Below are 19,622 nucleotides of genomic sequence, written 5' to 3'. Positions count from 1 at the left end.
GGCCAGGAGCTGAGCTCGTCTTCTTCCCTAAAAACAACGGAAGGAGCCAGAGGGTTGCCATAATTGTCCAGTGAGACCAGGGACAAAATGTAGGACTTTGACATTTGTGGATTTCATTATTCACGGATTTTATTAATATGTCCTCTCTAGGAATATCTAGGTCCTCCAGGGCAACTCTATGGTTAATTTTAAGCAAAGGTCGCACTGAAGGACCCAGAGATTCATAGAGAGTACATACCTCTAGACAACGTAGCTCCTCCAGCGCAATTCAATGGTCACTCTCTGGCAGATGTCGGCCACAGATTTGCACTGGAGGACCTAGAAGTGTTCTCTCTGGTTAGAGACGTGAACAAACAAACAAGCTGGTGAAATGTGGGCTAGACAAGGCAACTGTTGCATGGATCTGTAATTGGTTGACCAGCTGAACCCAAAGGGTGCTCAACAATGGCTCCTTTTCAGCCTGGAGAGAAGTGACCAGTGGGGTCCCACAGGGCTCTGTCCTGGGCCCAGTGCTGTTCAACATCTTTATCAATGACTTGGAGGACAGAATTGGGGGCATACTTATCAAATTTGCAGATGACACCAAACTAGGAGGAATAGCTAATACTCCAGAGGACAGGATCAAGATTCAAAATGACCTGAATAGACTTGAAAGCTGGGCCAAAGCTAACAAAATGAACTTCAACACAGAGAAATGTAAGGTACTGCACTTAGGGCAATTTTAGGCTGCATCAATAGAAGTATTGTATCTAGATCAGGGGAAGTAATAGTGCCACTCTGTTCTGCTTTGGTCAGGCCTCACCTGGAATAATGTGTCCAGTTCTGGGCACCACAATTTAAAAAGGATGTTGAGAAATTGGAGAATGTCCAAAGGAAAGCGACTAAAATGGTGAAGGGTCTGGAAACCATGTCCTATGAGGAACACCTTAGGGAGGTGGGGATGTTTAACCTGGAAAAGAAAAGGTTAAGAGGTGATATTGAGGTGGACAAACCCAAATATCAATGTTTGGTAATATGCAAGAGTCAATATATAAATGGAACAAAAGATGAGAGTGAACCAAGGCTTTTGGGAGAGTGGAATGCAGAAGGGGGGCAGATGTAGAGATGTTCAAGGTGAAGCGCTCATCCAGGCGCCTAAAGAGAACAAAGAGCCTTAGTAAAAGACTGATAGAGAATGTAATTTCACTGGCAGAAGGGCCTCTCAGTGTTAACATAGCAGATAAGGGGGCAATGGGGTGTAGCCAAGTGTATTTTAAAGTATATTTAAATGTATTCATGTCTCTGAACTATGTTTGCTGGGGATTTATATGTTTGGAGTGTGAAATGCTCAATGAGGTGATGAAGATGAGTTTTCTTTGTCTGTTTTCCTATAAAGTTAGCCATTTTCTTTGACTCAAGGCCTCAGTTTTGTTGGAATGGGAATTCTTCTGGAGACAGCTAGCTTTGAATAAATCTGAATTTGCAACGAAATCTGGGTCCCCTGCCTTACTCTATTCTGTCAGAACCTTTTAAAGCATATCATCCACAACAATATGATAGCCCTGTTTAAATCTTTGAAGGGATGTCGTATTGAGGAGGGAGCAAGCTTGTTTTCTGCTGCTCCAGAGAATAGGACACAGAGCAATGGATCCAAGCTATAGGAAAAGAGATTCCACCTCAACATTAGGAAGAATGTCCTGACAGTAAGGGCTGTTCGACAGTGGAACAAACTCCCTTGGAGTGTAGCAGAGTCTCCTTCCTTGGAGGTCTTAAAACAGAGGCTGGATGGCCATCTGTCGGGGATGCTTTGATTGAGATTTCCTGCATGGCAGGGGGTTGGACTGGATGGCCCTTGTGGTCTCTTCCAACTCTATGACACACACACACACACATACACATTTTTTATTATATATAAACACATACACACTCACACACTTGTCCCTCCACATTTGTGGCTTTCACTTTTGCGGATTTGATCATTCACAGATTTTATTAATACCTGTATGTTCTCTCTAGGAATATCTAGGTCCTCCAAGGTAACTCTATGGTCAACTTAAGCAAAAGACGCACTGAAAGACCTAGAGATTCCTAGAGAGTACACTCCACTAAACAATGTAGCTCCTCCAACCCAATTCAATGGTCACTGTCTGGCAGATGTTGACCACAGTCGAGTTGCACTGGTGGGCCTAGAAGAGATTCCTAGAGAAGTGTTCTCTCAGGTAAAAGCATAGAGGGTTTTTTTGTTTTGGTTTGGTTTTCCAACATTCACGGGGATCCTGTGCCTCTAATGCAGTGAATGCCATATAATACCATGCAAACCGTCTGGTATTATATATATACAAAAATATAACTATATAAATAAATCACACACATATACATATATGTACATACACATTTTATAATTATTACTATATGTATATCTGTTATTGGGTGTGTGTGTGTGTGTGTGTGTGTGTATAATTATACAAAAATAATACAATATATTTATACAAATGTATAAATGTTTAGAGAAATTTTTAAAAATGTTAGTCCTCTTGTATGCAGCTCTTTGAAAGGCAAAGGAGGGAAGGAAACAACTCCCATTATGACATTTTCTCTCTAGGCAGAAGGTGTCAAACCTCCCAGGCGCATAATTTGGGACAACTGAGATTTGGGTATGAAGTCAAAGGCTTTCACGGCTGGCATCCATAGGTGTCCCTGGTTTTTTTGGACTGTGAGGCTGTATTCTAGAATTTATTCCTGACATTTCGCCTGCATCTGTGGTTGGCATCTTCAGAGAACAGTGACATGTGGAAGTTGTGTGGGGTATATCTATGTATACTGTGTGACCCTTGGCTGGGAGGGAGTGATTTACATGTTAATCTGCGTGTTGGTCTTTTGGTGAATAGCCAGGCCACAGGATGGCAGGATATGCAAGCAGGATTTGTGTCTATTCCATTTGCATGTGCAGAGTCTTGATTCTGGTGTTTTTCAGGAGCGGTAGTCAGCCTTTTTTCTTACCTGTTGAAGCTGCCTGGTGTTTGTGAATTTCTATTGCCTCCCTGTGCATTCTGACCTGATAGTTGTTGGCATGGTCCAGAATTACAGTGTTTTCAAACAGCATTTTATGCCCAGGATGGTTTTTAACATGTTCTGCTACTGCTGATTTTTCTGGCAGTGTCTCTCTTGTCCCTTGATTCGTGTTTAAACACAAGAGGGTCACTACTGTCTGTTGAGCGAAGCATTTGCTGGATTTTGTTGGTTGATTTATAGATCATCTGGAGGTTGTGTTTACTCACGTTTCCCTATTCTGTCTGTGACTCCTTTGATGGATGGTAAAAATACCTTCCCTTGGGTTGATTGTTTGTCTTCACTCCTGTTTCTCCCCCCTGAAATGTGGGTGTTTTTTGCTCTGGGCATGCCAGGAACCGACAATCTAACCCTGTCTGGATCTGTCCACCAATGTAGGGGGGGAGGGTGTGCGGCTATGCCTATGTGAGTGTGCGTATAGTTCAGTGTATAGTATAGTATAGTATAGCCAGCCTGGCATAGTGGTTTTGTTAAGGTTAAAAAAATAGTTATTTAATTAATGATTGAGTCTCAAACCAAAATCCAGTTCTCAGATAAACTTTTATTGCTAGCAGTCCAGCCTCCTGAATATTTCCAGAGATGCTGGCACCTGGACAGAGATTGCGAATTCTTTTTATTGACAAAAACCACAGAGTGTCTCAGGTACATTTTGCTTAGGCAACCACATTTCATGTTCTGCTTCTTTTGCAACTGTAAGCAGAATTGTTTCAGTAAGTAAGACAATGCATTTTGCTCCTTGTCTCCCCCCTCCCCTATGCATTTCCTTGGCTTGCCACAGAGCTATCTTTAAGGCAGTTAGCTTGAGCTGACAAAACAACTTCCTCTTGCAAAAAGCACCTCGCTGCATAGTTTTAAGATCAGACCATGTATTTCAAATCTTTGCTTTTAGCTTATATTTCTAAGGTAGCTTTAATCCTTTACATTCAGCCTTTGACCTAAGGCCTTTGCTATGTCAGTTTGAGTGTTGGGCTAAGACTCTGGAGACCAGAGTTCAATTCTTGCTCAGCCATGAAACCCACTGGGTGGCCTTGGGCAAGTTACACTCTCTTAGCCTCAGAGGAAGGCCATGGCAAACCTCCTTCGGACAAATCCTGCCATGATAGGTTGTCCTTAGGATCACTGTAAGTAGGAAACAGCTTGAAGGCACACAACAACCCACCCACCCACCCACCCACATGTATAGTAAGGGTGGGAAATGCAGTAGGTCTCATTTTGGAAGGCCTCCAGGGCAGATCATTCAACTCCATATTTTTCTTTTCTGACCCAGAAAAGGAGTGCTTTGGGGAACCTGGTATGGCCTATGGCCGAAAAGGAAGTTTGAATAAATCTTGCCAAGAAACCCCATGATAGGTTCACTTTATTTTTGTGTGCCTTCAAGTCATTTCTGACGTACGGCGCAGCCAAGGTTTTCTTGGCAATATCTGTTCAGAGAAGGTTTGCCATTGCCTTCCCCTGAGACCGAGAGAGTGTGACTTGCCCAAGGTGGGCTTCCATGGCAAAGTGGGGAATCAAACCCTTGTCTCAAAAGTCGTAGTGCACATTCAAACCACTAATGCTGACTCCATAAATCAACTCAAATCAACTCCGACAGATGGCCATCTAGTCTCTGTTTAAAGACCTCCAAGGAAGGAGACTCTGCTACACTCCGAGGGAGTGTGTTCCACTGTCGAACAGTCCTTACTGTCAGGAAGTTCCTCCGGATGTTGAGCTGGAATCTCTTTTCTTGTAGCTTGCATCCATTGCTCCGGGTCCTAGTCTCTGAAGCAAGTGAAAACAAGTCAGCTCCCTCCTCAGTATGGCATCTTTTCAAGTATTTAAACAGGGCTATCATATCACCTCTTAACCTTCTCTTTTCCAGGCTAAACATCCCCAGTTCCTTAAGTCGTTCCTCATAGGACATGGTTTCTAGACATTTCACCATTTTGCTTGCCCTCCTTTGGACACGTTCCAGTTTTTCAACATCCTTTTTGAATTGTGGTTCCCAGAACTGGACACAATATTCCAGGTGGGGCCTGTGAAAGACTATGTCCGCAGCTTGGAGGTGCTCCTGGATTCATCGCTTCAGCTGTCTTCTAAGATTGATGTGACAGCCAGGAGTGCCTGTTATCAGCTTCGGCTGATACGCCAGTTGCGCCCCTATCTGGAGCAGCAGGACCTAGAAACGGTGGTACATGCTCTAGTAACCTCTCACCTTGGTTTCTGCAATGTGCTCTACATGGGGCAACCTTTGTGCCACGTCCGGAAGCTTCAATTGATACAAAACATGGCAGCCAGACTGGTTGCTGGAAAATCCAAGTTCGACCATATTACACCTATTTTAAAATCACTACATTGACTGCCTATTAGCTTCCAGGCTCAGTATAAGGTGTTGGTTATCACCTATAAAGCCCTACATGGCCTGGGTCCAGTCTACTTGAAGGAACACCTCCTCCCATACAATCCTTCTCGTACATGCCGATCCTCCGGGGAAAAACTCATACAATCTAGAAAGACCAGAATGGCGGTGACCTCCTGGAGGTCCTTCTCTGTCACCGCTCCAAAAACTTGGAATGACCTGCCGGAAGAGATTCGCCAATTATACTCACTCGAGGCTTTTAAAAAGGTAACAAATACCTTTCTCTTCTGGCAGGCCTTCCCCGATTGATAATGTCCAGAACCAATTGAATCCCCCTTTTATTATTTTTATTATTTGTGATTTGTTTTTAACTTTGATGTATTGTTATGTACTGTTGAAACATTTTTTTACTGTTTAATTTTATAGTTGGGAGGGAGGGTTGGGTCGGGGTTTTGTGGGGCTTGTTGTTTTTATTGTTGTATATTGTATTTACTTTGTTGTTACCCGCCTCGATCCTGAATCGTAAGAGGCAGGATATAATTATTATTATTATTATTATTATTATTAGTGATTACATTGGTCATGATGTTACATGGGGAGGGTGTGGGATGCGGGTTCCAATTTCAGACCTTACTCTGGAAGGTAACTCTGACATTTTGGGAAGCAACTGCTTCTGTAAGTGTGAATGAGCCATTGCAGAATAAGGGGCCCCTTCACACCACATGATTGGAGTGCTATGATTCCACTTTAGCTGCCATGGCTCCATCCTGTGGAATCCTGGGATTTGCAATTCTGGTATTTAGAATCCACAGCCAGGGAGCTCTAGTGCTACCTTACAATTTCACAAGATGCTGCCATGGTAGTTAAAGTGGAATCAAAGTGCTATAATGGTGTAATAAGGTCCAAAATGAAGGGAGCCTATGTAAAAGGAGACTTTCTGTATCTACCTGTCTGGGGTGACTGTCTATTTTTGTGTTTAGACCTTGCATGTTCCTATATATGGCAGTGGGTTTTAAAACAATCAAATACAATATTTATTTATTGTTGTGTGCCTTAGAATTTGTTTTGAGTTGTTTTAAATAGAGGTGGGATTTTGTTGACATTTTGTTGTATATTTTTGATGCTGATGGTTTGAACTGTGAGGTTGTGCTGTAAGAGTTAATGAGTCTCACAAGAACAAAAAAAGGTCTGTAAAATACAGTTCCTTTGAGATGTCTGTGGGGTGATTTTATCTTGGCTGAAGAGAGAGGCTTGAGTTTTAATGTGGCTAAGAAGCTAATGGACAGTTTCAATAAGTAGTTTTAATAAGTGATGGGTTTAGTTTTATGTGTGCTTAGTTATGAAGGTTGGTCAAATATATGTGATGATATTGTTAAATGTATGATACCAGTCCCAAGTGCTATAGCATACACAAATGGCAGATGTTACTTCAAGGTTGTTTAGTCTAGTTTTGGTGAGAAGCTGTACATTCACACACTCATCATGCCAATTGCTGGATATTCTGGACAGGAACTATTACATCATGTCAAACAAAATAAAAAAACAAGCTTCATTTATATACCGCTTCATACCACCTAAGCAGTGTCTAAGCGGTTTACAACTGTAAGCTAATTTGCCCCCAACAATTTGGGTACTCATTTTAGCGACCTCCTCGGAAGGATGCAAGCCTGAGTCAATCTTGAGCCCTTTTCCTGGTCTTGAACTCGCAACCTTATGGTTTTGAGTGAGTGGCTGCAGTACGGGCATTTAACCACTGCACCACCAGGGTTCATGTCAATGGCTAAAGTGTGGGTACTGGGAGCCAATTACTGAGTTACACAATCTTATGGGGAGGGATTTTGCGTCTCAATGTGTTCTGCCTCCAGACTTGTCAAAAAAGTCACTGACCTGTCTACTAAGATTTTATTTTCTACAATAAAGCTATTCTAAGACTGAGAGTCTAGAACTTTTTTTTATATGAAAGATGGTCTTTAGACAAGCTGTACCTGAAAAAACCTGTTGTTCGTCTACTTGGCATGATTCATTCAGAGATTTGCTTTTGCCTTTCCTTGAGGCTGAGAGTCTTACTTTGGACACATTGTGAGAAGGCATGAATCACTGGAAGAGAGAATAATGATGGGAAAAGTAGAGGACAAGAGAAAGACCACGTGCCGGATGGTTGGATTCAGTGAGAAAGACCATGGGCATGGGACTGTAGGACCAGAGCAGAGGAGGACTGGGGGTCTTGGAGATGTCTCATCCAGAAGGTCAGCATGAGTTGAGATCAATTTGAGTGCAGTTAACAACAGCAAAGCCTAGATTACCTATATTTTAAATATTGCCAAAAATGCACACCTCCAGGCTGCCCAGTATTATCAGGCTACACCTCAGCCTTAGAGCCAATTGTTCAATTTATGGACCAATTTAAAAAACCCTTTGCACCCAAAATCCCACCTTATACATGAGACTCTTCAAGCTTGAGAACAACTTTTATTGGCAGATAAAAGAAGTGGTCATGGGAAGTCCTGTGGACCCAGATGTGTTCAATTCATACATGGAAGGTTTAGAACATGAGACAACCTGTTCTGGAAGTAGGTTTAAAAAAAGCACTGATATTGGGAGCTGGGGATGTTTAGCCTGGAGAAGAGAAGGTTAAGAGGTGATATGATAGCCCTGTTTAAATACTTGAAGGGATGTCATATTGAGGAGGGAGCAAGCTGGTTTTCTGCTGCTCCAGAGAACAGGACCCGGAGCAATGGGAAAGAGATTCCAGCTCAACATTTGGAGGAACATCCTGACAGTAAGGGCTGTTCGACAGTGGAACACACTCCTTTCTCGGAGTGTAGTGGAGTCTCCTTCCTTGGAGGTCTTTAAGCAGAGGCTGGATGGCCATCTGTCGGGGATGCTTTGATTGTGATTTCCTGCATGGCAGAATGGGGTTGGACTGGATCAGGGCCCTTGAGGTCTCTTCCAACTCTACGATTCTATACTGCACTGTACATGTACAGTAAGAAAAAAGAATATTTTCAACTACCTGCATGTAGTAACAGCATGTTTCTCTGTGTGAGTTTTGATTCTTGCATTTGTACAAGCATTTTTTGTATGAGGAGCTGGATATTGGAGTGTACAGGTTCACCTTAGGTCTGCCATGAGGACATGATTCATGAGAACAAAGGGAAATACTGCACACCATTTATTTCAATGAGACATGGGATGTGGGGGTGGTGGAAGGCAACAGCAAGCCAAGCTCCCTTCTCTCCTGATGATAAAGCCAAGCACCATTCTCCTGATGCTTTTGGCTCCCTGTTCAATTCCTTTCCCTGATTGTCTTCAATGGAGAGGGGGAGTGAATGAGGAGAGAGGGGAGATTCCACCTCAACATTTGGAGGAACTTCCTGAGAGTAAGGGCTGTTCAACAGTGGAACACACTCCTTACTTGGAATCTCCTTCCTTCGGGGTCTTTAAACAGAGGCTGGATGGCCATTTGTCATGATGCTTTGATTTAGATTACCTGCATGGCAGAATGGGGTTGGACTGGATGGCCCTTGTGGCCTCTTCTGATTCTATGATTGATTCCTTTGGGTAAGGGAGGAGGACAGGGAGACAGAAGAGAGGAGATTGCAGGGCATCCCCCTAGCAAAGCAACCCCCATGCAGACCCATAATGCTCTGCACTACCTCCTTTTAAACTCCATGTTTTGATTGATTCCTATGGGGAAGGGAGGAGGAGAGAGAGGAGAGGAGATTGCAGGGCATCCCCATAGCAAAGCAACCCCCATGCAGACCCATAATGCTCTGCACTACCTCCTTTTAAACTCCATGTTTTGATTGATTCCTATGGGGAAGGGAGGAGGAGAGAGAGGAGAGGAGATTGCAGGGCATCCCCATAGCAAAGCAACCCCGCCCCCCTCAGATGCAGACCCATAGTGCTCTCCTCTGCCTCCTTTTAAACTCTGTGTTGGGATTGGTTCCTGTGGGGAAGGGAGGAGGATGGAGAAAGAGAGAGGGGGGAGATTGCAGGGCATCCCCATAGCAAAGCAACCCACCCACCCCCAGATGCAGACCCATAGTGCTCTCCTCTGCCTCCTTTTAAACTCCATGATGGGATTGATTGCTAAGGGAGGTGGGGGATTTCAATTAGCAAAGAGGGACTTAGGAGGAGGGGCAACCTCTAAGCCCTGTGCCTCCCTTCTTCCTGTTTCCTGGGAGCAAGGAAACCTTCCCCTCCTGATGAAGCCAAATTGGGGAGGAAGCATGGCAAATGTTTCCTGGTGCTAGAGCTTATCCCCAAAGCTGTGAGAGTGCTTCTCAGCCTGGCTGACATCAATTGAAGGTAAATTTAAATGCGGACTTGAGCATACGTGGTTTTTTAATACGTGGTGGATCCTGGAAGCAAACCCCAGCGTATAATGAGGGTCTACTGTACTAAAATTGGAAGAAAACACAGAAGATTAGCTTGGCCCCTGAGCAAGGATGACATGAACATTTGTAAAACATATTTTCATCTGCTTTCATAATTTAACATTGATTTAATGTATGTTTATATTTAGCTGTTTTAATCTTGCAAGCTGCTCTGACTCCCAGTTTTGGGAAAAGGGCCTGATATAAATGATAATAATAGTAATTAATAATTAATAATAATTTGTTTTATTTATATACCGCTATTCCAAAGATCATAGCGGTGAACAGCAAGTAAGCTAATTAGCAAGTAAGCTAATTAGTATCAGTACTACTAGTCATAATACTAATACTAATAACAACATGGCCATGAAAGCCACTGGGTTAGACAAGTGGCATGCTTATTTTGTTCATCAAACTCAATGAAGTTTTCTTGTTGTTAATATTATTGGTATTGTTTGAGTGTAGCCTTAGAGTTTCCATCTTTAAAGAACACAACAACAATTTCAAATCCATGCTGCTCAGCTCCCATTTCCTTCCTTCCGGAGCCATTCATTTGTCTTCTAGTTGACTTCTTCCTTCCTTCTGGGTTCCCTGAAGTTCCTCTCTAAGAAAATGATCTCTCACACAAACACAGCTTAAAGGAATCATAGAATAATAGAGTTGGAAGAGACCACAAGGGCCATCCAGTCCAACCCCATTCTGCCATGCAGGAAATCTCAATCAAAGCATCACTGAGCCTCTGCTTAAAGACCTCTAAGGAAGATGACTCCACTAGACTCCGAGGAAGGAGTTTGTTCCACTGTCGAAGAGCCTTTAGTGTCAAGAGGTTCCTCCTAATGTTGAGCTGGAATCTCTTTTCCTGTAGATTGCATCCATTGTTCTGGTTCCTAGTCTCTGGAGCAGCAGAAAACAAGTTTGCTCCCTCCTCAGTATGACATCCCTTCAAATATTTGAACAGGGCTATCATATCACCTCTTAATCTTCTCTTCTCCAGGCTAAACATCCCCAGCTCCCTAAGTCGTTCCTCGTAGGGCATGGTTTCCAAACCCTTCACCATTTTAGTCACCCTCCTTTGGACACACTCTAGTTCCTCCACATCCTTTCTGAATTGTGGTGCCCAGAACTGAACACAGTTTTCCAGTTGGAGCCTGACCAGAGCAGAATAGAGTGGCCCTATTACTTCTCTTGATCTAGACACTATACTTCTATTGATGCAGCCTAAGCCAGAGAGGAGAGTGATGTCCAGGCAGAGAGTTGAGCCCTGTTCCTCCAGGAAGCCCTTCTGAAGAGGAGCTCAAAGGGGTGTTCCATCCCTCTCCCTTCTTTATTGTTGGGGGAAGAGAGAAAAGGGAGCCCCTTGTATTCCAAAGGTCATCATTATTGATGGGGTGTCATCTTGTCCTTTGCTTCAGGCAGCAAAAAGGGTTATAAGCAATGTTTAAAGATGAAAAAGCCACCCCATTGCTGTTGACAGAGGTGTGCTAAAATATGGGTCAAGGCAATAGGGACAGAGCAAGTGGAAGGATGCTGCAGTGAGAATCTGAGTGATGTGGATTAATTGTCAAATCTCCTCTGAAGAGTCTTTAGAACATCTCATTCACAGGATGTCTTGTTTTCCATTCTTCTTTTGGGAAGAGCCATGCAGAGGAGCTTCGGGGAGAAGATGCTCAGTTCTGAGGTCCAGGCTTTGGGGCCCCGAGAGGTTTGCAGCCAGCTCCACAATCTCTGCTGTCAGTGGCTGAAGCCAGAGAGACACACCAAGGCTGAGATGCTGGACCTGGTGATCCTGGAGCAGCTCCTGGCCATCCTTCCCCCAGAGATGGAGAGCTGGGTTCGAGAGTGTGGAGCGGAGACCACCTTCCAAGCAGTGGCCTTGGCAGAGGGTTTCCTCCTGAGCCAGGCAGAGGAGACGAAAAGGGAAGAGGAGCAGGTGAGCTTATTTATAGTGCCCATTATTATTATTTATTAAGGATTTTGAAAAAATTTAAGTAAACTCATGTAAAGTCAAAGGATTTTCATGGTCAGCATCCGTAGTTTTTTGTGGGTCTTTCGGGCTATGTGGCCATGTTCTAGCAGAGTTTCTTTCTGACGTTTCACTAGCATCTGTGGCTGGCATATTGATCCATGAGGAACTATATTAAAGGGCCGTGGCATTAGAAAGATTGGGAACCACTGGGCTAGAGCCAGAGCTGTCCTTGAGGCCTGAACTCCCTTCATGTGGAACTTAGGCTGTTTCCGTCCCAAGATGAAAATAGCCTTCTCAAAACTACCTGAAACTGGGTTTAGCGATGTGCATTTCTATTGTTTTAATCTGTCCTTTTAGTCTTTTACGTTTTAATGGCTTCAATTCTGTAGATGCTTTGATTTTTAACTATTATCTGTGTATGCATTTATTTTTATGTATTTTGTTGTTGTTCTGCTTTCTGTAAATCACCATGAAACCAAATCCTGAGGAATAGAAGCAAGGGATGCAAATGAATAAAAAAATCATCATAATGATGTAAATCTAGCTACCACTTTCCAGGTTTGTTTTTTTTCTTTCTGGAAATCATCTGCAATGGGGATGATGCCTCACAAGGCCTTGTCCTCTTCCTTTCCTTTCCTAATTATTATCTCCTCCTCCTCTCTCCCCATTTCTGCTTCTGCTGCAGGACATGTTTATGAAAGTGATGGCCGAGAAGGAGAAGTGTCCTTTTGAATCCAGTCCAAGGCAGGGTAAGTAAGGGCTAGGAGGGTAGTTTCTTGTTTGACTCCCCTTCCAAATATGTCTGAAATAGCCAGACTCTATCAATTGCAGCACTTGGACCATTTTATCAACGCTAACTAGCACTTTGAAAATACAGACGTACCTCAAGTTAACAAAGCCTCTGACCGTGAAGTATATTTTACAAGGACTTTTTATGCCTCCTCTGCCTTCCTTTACTCCTCCTCCTCCTCTTTGTAGCTGGTTTTTTGCAACATTGGCACTAGGAGGATTTGAGAAGCACAGGCTTTGAGTATCCAGTTATAGTAATATGTCTGCAGAAGACAATGCAATAAAGCCTGATGTGAGAAATGGTGTGTGCTGCATTTGCACATGTAGGAGGGACTGAAAGGAGAGGGAAGGGTTAGAAATACTATCTTTCCTTTTTTCTTCCTCCCAGGAGGTGGAAGACGGACTGAATCTATGTGTACAAGGACATCTCTTCATCCTGATGGATTCAGAACAGCTTCTGGGAGACTAGCTCAGGTAGGGGACAAGATCTCAAGTGAGCCAAGAAAGGGGTGGGCTGGGTGCCCATCTGGCCACTCCCTGGTCCCCACAGAATCTTGTTCTTTCCCTCTGCTTCCATCACGAGTTGCCACTGTAAGGAGTCTGTGGATTGCATCCTGTAGGAATTTCAATTTTCTTGAGAATTTGAAAAAATTACTTTCTCTTTCTACAGGTGACTTTTGAGGACGTGGTTGTGGATTTCACAGAGGATGAGAGGGCCCTGCTGGATCCAGGCCAAAGAGCCCTTCATCGAGAAGTGATGGAGGAGATTGTGGAGGCCCTGTCCTCTCTAAGTAAGGTTCCCGCTTTCTTCTGATTGCGTAACTTTCTTGTGATTGTGCAAGTGCTGAAAAGTAACCCTGGAAGTTTGTCTTTTATCTTGATATCTTAAAGCAGGCTGAGTGGTTTTCTTTTAGAATTGCTGCTATTTCTGGCCTCTCTTCCCAGAAAGCCCTTCACTAGCAGACTTTGGTCAAGGTGACAGTGGATGATGTCAGGTCCAGTTGCACTCCAGAGCTCCACACGCTGACCCCCCAGACCCTGCTTTGCCTTCCCAGTTGCCATAAAAAATGAAATGAAAGATTGGATTTTTAAGGACAAATGGGAAGGCGGAAGGAGAAATCAGCCACATCTTGCTTCCTTGATCCCACTTCGTTTCGTCCCTCTCCCTGAATCCTTTAAAAATTGATACAAAGGGACAGCCTTCCAGGGACTGGAGAGGAGGGGAGGACTTGGAGGAAGTGGCTGCCATCACTTGCTGAGATCTCCTTGCCAAAAAAGACAGAGAAATCCAAACCCTGGTGTGGAGAGAGGGGCTAACTAGCGTATGGTGACCTTTAGGTGAACCTGCCATGAGGTTTCCTATCAAGAGAGGCTGAGAAGGTGTGACCTGCCCAAGGCCACCCAGTTCATTTCTACCCTGGTCTCCAGGAATCCTGGTCCAACGCTCAAACTACTACATGCTGGTTCTCCCTTGGCCCCTTTAGATAGCTAAGATCTCCTCATGCTCTCAGTATAAGAACAAATTTTGGGACTGACCAAACAAAACTGAAGTAGATAATGAAGGGTTTTTTTCCCCCATGGATTCAAGCATCCACAGTGTGAAAACATTGAAAAAAACATATAAATTCCAAAAAGCAAACTTTGATTTTGCATGTTATTTTAAGAGATACTCAGCTATTGTATTTTAATGGGACTTGAGCAATCCCAGCAGATAGCAGTGGTACTCTGTACCTACTTTGTTGTCCGGATATTTTAGGATGAGAAATTCCAAATCGTTTGTTAGTTTTTAAAAACTTTATTATGATGCTAGTACAGTCAGCCATTGGTATCTTTGGGGATTCTGTTCTGGACAGCCCCGTCCCCACATGAATGGCAAAAAACACAGGACCTCAAGTCCTCTCCTTCCCAATTGCCAATAGACCTCATGTGCGCACTGCCCTTGGGGAGAATGAGGTGAGGCCATCTGTGGATGCTTCATTACATTTCAGAAGACTAAGTGGACCTTATCTTGCTGTTCCCCAAACTTATTTTCACACAATTTGATAATTTCTTATTAAAATATGTCATATAATTAAAAATTCCTGAAATGGAAACCTGCCAGAAATTTAGTGGGTAATCTTTAAATCCTAAATTAAGTTCACAGATAGATGTTCTTCTAAATTTCTTTCTTCAAATCAAATTTGGTCTGTCTTTCAGTATTACTAATGGATATAAAAGGTAGGAATTGATCCCCAGTCTCCAGGGATGTGAAACCACTTGCTGCACAATACTGATTCTGCATTAGTGTCACCAAGCACCATCTGTTCCGTTATTGAGAAGTTCCCCTCCTTCCCAGGTACATTTTATTGAAGATCAGATACAATCCAGATATTGCTTGCTCAGTGGCTTCCTGTGGGAAAGGAACTTTAGAACAGGAAAATCAAGATAACTGTGTTTAAGGAGATGGGCAGGGTGTTAGTTCATATGCTATTTCGATTGTGTATTCCTTCACATCAGGGGATTGGACTGGATGGACCTTGTGGTCTCTTCCAACTCAATGATTCCTTGTTTTAAAACTATGATTCTATGATGCCAAAATCCTTAGGGCTGCCTCCTTTCAAGGAAAGAGAACTTATCTCTTTGGAGTCCCATCTGTGTATGAGGTTTTCTGAGATTCTTTGTGTTCTGAGCAGTACTTTTTCTTCCTTCCAGGCAGTGATAGGCATCTGAAACAGGATAATGGGAAACCATGCCAAGCATTGATGCAAAGAGACCAGAGCAAACAGGTCGAAATGAAGGAAGGAAAAAATAACGCCAGAAACGAGGGGAGAACCACACGCCCTTTTCAAAAAGGTGATGTTTCTAGAACCTCAATTGAAGGAAGAATACAGAAACGAAACAAAAGGAGTAAATATCTTTGTCTTGCACATGACAGAAGTTGCAGCTTTAAAAGACGTCATATTCTTCACAGGAGAATTCAGACTAAAGAGAAATCATTCAAAGGTGGTGAGTGTGGCAGCTCCAGTTTTATCTCACTTAAAACTATTTACAGAAGAATGAGACCATTCAGATGCTTGGAGTGCGGAAAAGGTTTCACTCAGAAGATAGACCTCACTCATCACCAAACAACTCACACTGAGGAGAAACCATTTAAATGCCTGTTGTGTGGGAAAGGCTTCATTCAGAAGACATGGCTCTCATATCATCAAAAAACCCACACAGGAGAGAAACCGTTTAAATGCCTGGAATGTGGAAAAGTTTTCATTGGGAAGAAAAATGTCACCAATCATAAAAAAACTCACACAGGAGAGAAACCATTTAAATGCCTGGAGTGTGGGAAAAGTTTCATTTGGAAATCAGCCCTCACTCATCACCAAGCAATCCATACAGGAGAGAAACCATTTAAATGTCTTGAGTGTTCGAAATGTTTCACTCAAAAGCCAGTCCTCACTCGTCACCAAACAACTCACAAAGGAGAGAAACCATTTAAATGCCTGGAGTGTGGGAAAGGCCTCACTCGGAAGACACACCTCACTCATCACCAAGCAACTCACACAGGAGAGAAACCATTTAAATGCCTGGAATGTGGGAAAGGCTTCACTCAGAAGTCAGCCCTCACTCGTCACCAAGCAATTCACACAGGAGAGAAACCATTTAAATGCCTGGAGTGTGGAAAAGGCTTCATTCAGAAGACACAGCTCACCTATCATCAAAAAACTCACACAGGAGAGAAACCATTTAAATGCCTGGAGTGTGGAAAAAGTTTCATTCGGAAGACACACTTAACCTATCATCAAAAAACTCACACGGGACAGAAACCATTTAAATGCCAGGAGTGCGGAAAAGGTTTCATTTGGAAGACACACTTAACCTATCATCAAAAAACTCACACAGGAGAGAAACCATTTAAATGCCTGGAGTGTGGAAAAGGCTTCACTCAGAAGTCAGCCCTCACTTATCACCAAGCAACTCACACAGGAGAGAAACCATTTAAATGCCTGGAGTGCGGAAAAGGTTTCATTTGGAAGACACACTTAACCTATCATCAAAAAACTCACACAGGAGAGAAACCATTTAAATGCCTGGAGTGTGGGAAAGGCCTCACTCGGAAGACACACCTCACTCGTCATCTAGCAACTCACACAGGAGAGAAACCATTTAAATGCCTGGAGTGTGGGAAATGCTTCACTCGGAAGACACACCTCACTCGCCACCAAACAACACATGGAGCAGAAAAACCATTTAAATGCCTGGTGTGTGGAAAAAGTTATATTGAGAAGGCACGGCTCACCTATCATCAAAAAACTCACACAGGAGAGAAACCATTTAAATGCATGGAGTGTGGGAAAAGTTTCATTGCGAAAAGAGACTTCACTTGTCACCAAGCAACTCACACTGGAGAGAAACCATTTAAATGCCTGGAGTGTGAGAAAGGCTTCATTCGGAAGTGAGCCCTCACTCGTCACCAAGCAATTCATACAGGAGAGAAACCATTTAAATGCCTGGAGTGTGGAAACATTTATATTCAGAAGGCACATCTCACTTATCATTACAAAAACTCACACAGGAGAGAGACCATTTAAATGCCTGGTGTGTGGGAAAAGTTTCCTTTGGAAGACACGGCTCTCATATCATCAAAAAACCCACACAGGAGAGAAACCATTTAAATGTCTGGAGTGTGGAAAAGGTTTCATTCGGAAGACACAGCTCTCAGATCATCAAAAAACCCACACAGGAGAGAAACCATTTAAATGTCTGGAGTGTGGAAAAGGCTTCACTCAGAAGGCAAATCTCACTCGCCATCAAGCAATTCACACAGGAGAGAAACCATTTAAATGCCTGGAGTGTGGGAAAAGTTTTATTGAGAAGGCACAGCTCTCATATCATCAAAAAACCCACACAGGAGAGAAACCATTTAAATGTCTGGAATGTGGAAAAGGTTTCATTCGGAAGACACAGCTCACCTGTCATCAAAAAACCCACACAGGAGAGAAACCATTTAAATGTCTGAAGTGTGGGAAATGTTTCATTTGGAAGACACAGCTCACCTGTCATCAAAACACCCACACAGGAGAGAAACCATTTAAATGTCTGGAGTGTGGAAAAGGTTTCATTGGGAAGACACAGCTCACCTGTCATCAAAAAACTCACAAAGGAGAGAGACCATTTAAATGCCTGGAGTGTGGAAAAGGTTTCATTGGGAAGACACAGCTCACCTGTCATCAAAAAACGCACACAGGAGAGAAACCATTTAAATGTCTGGAGTGTGGGAAATGTTTCATTTGGAAGACACAGCTCACCTGTCATCAAAACACCCACACAGGAGAGAAACCATTTAAATGCCTGGAGTGTGGAAAAGGTTTCATTGGGAAGACACAGCTCACCTGTCATCAAAAAACGCACACAGGAGAGAAACCATTTAAATGCCTGGAGTGTGGAAAAGGTTTCATTCGGAAGACACAGCTCACCTGTCATCAAAAAACGCACACAGGAGAGAAACCATTTAAATGTCTGGAGTGTGGGAAATGTTTCATTTGGAAGACACAGCTCACCTGTCATCAAAACACCCACACAGGAGAGAAACCATTTAAATGTCTGGAGTGTGGGAAAAGTTTCCTTTGGAAGACACAGCTCACCTGTCATCAAAACACCCACACAGGAGAGAAACCATTTAAATGTCTGGAGTGTGGAAAAGGTTTCATTGGGAAGACACAGCTCACCTGTCATCAAAAAACTCACAAAGGAGAGAAACCATTTAAATGTCTGGAGTGTGGGAAAGGCTTCACTCGGAAGACAAATCTCACTTGCCACCAAGCAACTCACACAGGAGAGAAACCATTTAAATGCCTGGAGTGTGGAAACAGTTATAGTCAGAAGGCACATCTCACTAATCATTACAAAAACTCACACAGGAGAAAAACCATTTAAATGCCTGGAGCGTGAAGAACATTACATTCAGAAGATGCAGCTCACTTATCAAAAAACTCACATAGGAAAAGAAACCATTTCAATCCCTGGTTTGTGGGAAAAGCTTTACTCAGAAGACAAACTTCTGTCATCAAAAAACTCAAAATATGAGAGAAACCTGAAATGGGGAAAAGGTATATGTAGAAGGCATTCCTCCCTCATCAATAAAATAAACTGCACAAGAGAAAAACCATTTAAATGTTTTTGCGTGGGAAAGAGTTTCATTGAGTAATGAGCCCTCTATCATCATCCAGCAGCTTACACAGGAAAGAAGCCATTCAAATGCTTGGAGTGCAGGAAGGGTTTTATTGGGAAGAAATGGCTCACTCATCCTCACATAACTTTCACAGGAGAGAAACCAGTTAAATAGCAAGAGTGTGGCAAAGGTACACTCAAATCAAGGAACTCACAGGGCAGAAGCAATGAAAACTATTTTAAAATATCATGCTCTCCAGAAGGTTGAAAATGTTGTTTTTATTTCATGTGTGCATACTGTTAGTTTGAATAAACATTTGATGAAACATGTTGAACTGCTCCTCTCTTTTGTGGTGAAAGAACCTATCCCCATTACTTCAATTTTATTTCTACCATTGGTGCCAAACCTCTTTTAATGAAGCCTAAGCATATCACGGTCACCTATGAGGTGAATCTATTTTTAGTTATATGCCCACTTTCTCCCAAAATTGGGACTGAATTGGGATTGCAGTTTAAAAGAACAATTATTCTAATGCTCTGCCAGCCTTCTAGAGATGGAGAGCCTTAGTCCTGCCTCTGGTTGGTGTGTGCTAGACTTTTGGATCTGCATTGCAGCACCTTAGAGTTGTCCAAGACAGGAGCTGAGAAAATGAAGCCAAGTCTCAGCTGACTCTACAAGACCCAGGAAGCCCTAGAAGCATAGAATCATATTGGAAGAGACTGCAAGGGCCATCCAGTCCAACCCCCTTCTGCCATGCAGGAAATCTAAGTCAAAGTATCCCCGACAGGTGGCCATCCAGCCTCTGTTTAAAGACCCCCAAAGAAGGAGACTCCACTACACTCCTAGGAAGTGTGTTCCACTGTCGAACAGCCCTTACTGTCAGGAAGTTCCTCCTAATGTTCAGGTGGAATCTATTTTCCTATAACTTGCATCCATTGATCCAGGTCCTAGTCTCCGGAGCAG

The 19,622-nt window shown here is 43.1% G+C and overlaps 1 non-coding gene and 1 pseudogene across 2 annotated transcripts; both read left to right on the top strand.

The window, feature by feature from the left end:
• Nucleotides 1-7: 7 nt before the first annotated feature.
• Nucleotides 8-19,054, top strand: LOC149320485 (uncharacterized; annotated as a pseudogene). The gene is made up of 6 exons (XR_016278083.1): nucleotides 8-89; nucleotides 11,398-11,692; nucleotides 12,414-12,477; nucleotides 12,906-12,991; nucleotides 13,188-13,308; nucleotides 15,209-19,054. The product of XR_016278083.1 is annotated as an uncharacterized LOC149320485 (transcript).
• On the top strand, nucleotides 9,767-9,869 carry LOC149320486 (U6 spliceosomal RNA). Its single transcript, XR_016279636.1, has one exon. It is a non-coding gene; the product is annotated as a U6 spliceosomal RNA (small nuclear RNA).
• Nucleotides 19,055-19,622: the final 568 nt, after the last annotated feature.

This window comes from Sceloporus occidentalis, unplaced genomic scaffold, assembly GCF_023333645.1.
Source record: "Sceloporus occidentalis isolate IW3139 unplaced genomic scaffold, rSceOcc1.0.p SCAF_1, whole genome shotgun sequence".
Taxonomy (NCBI): domain Eukaryota; kingdom Metazoa; phylum Chordata; class Lepidosauria; order Squamata; family Phrynosomatidae; genus Sceloporus; species Sceloporus occidentalis.
The sequence above is the reverse complement of the archived record's forward strand: the minus strand, read 5'-3'. Positions and strand labels throughout refer to the sequence as shown.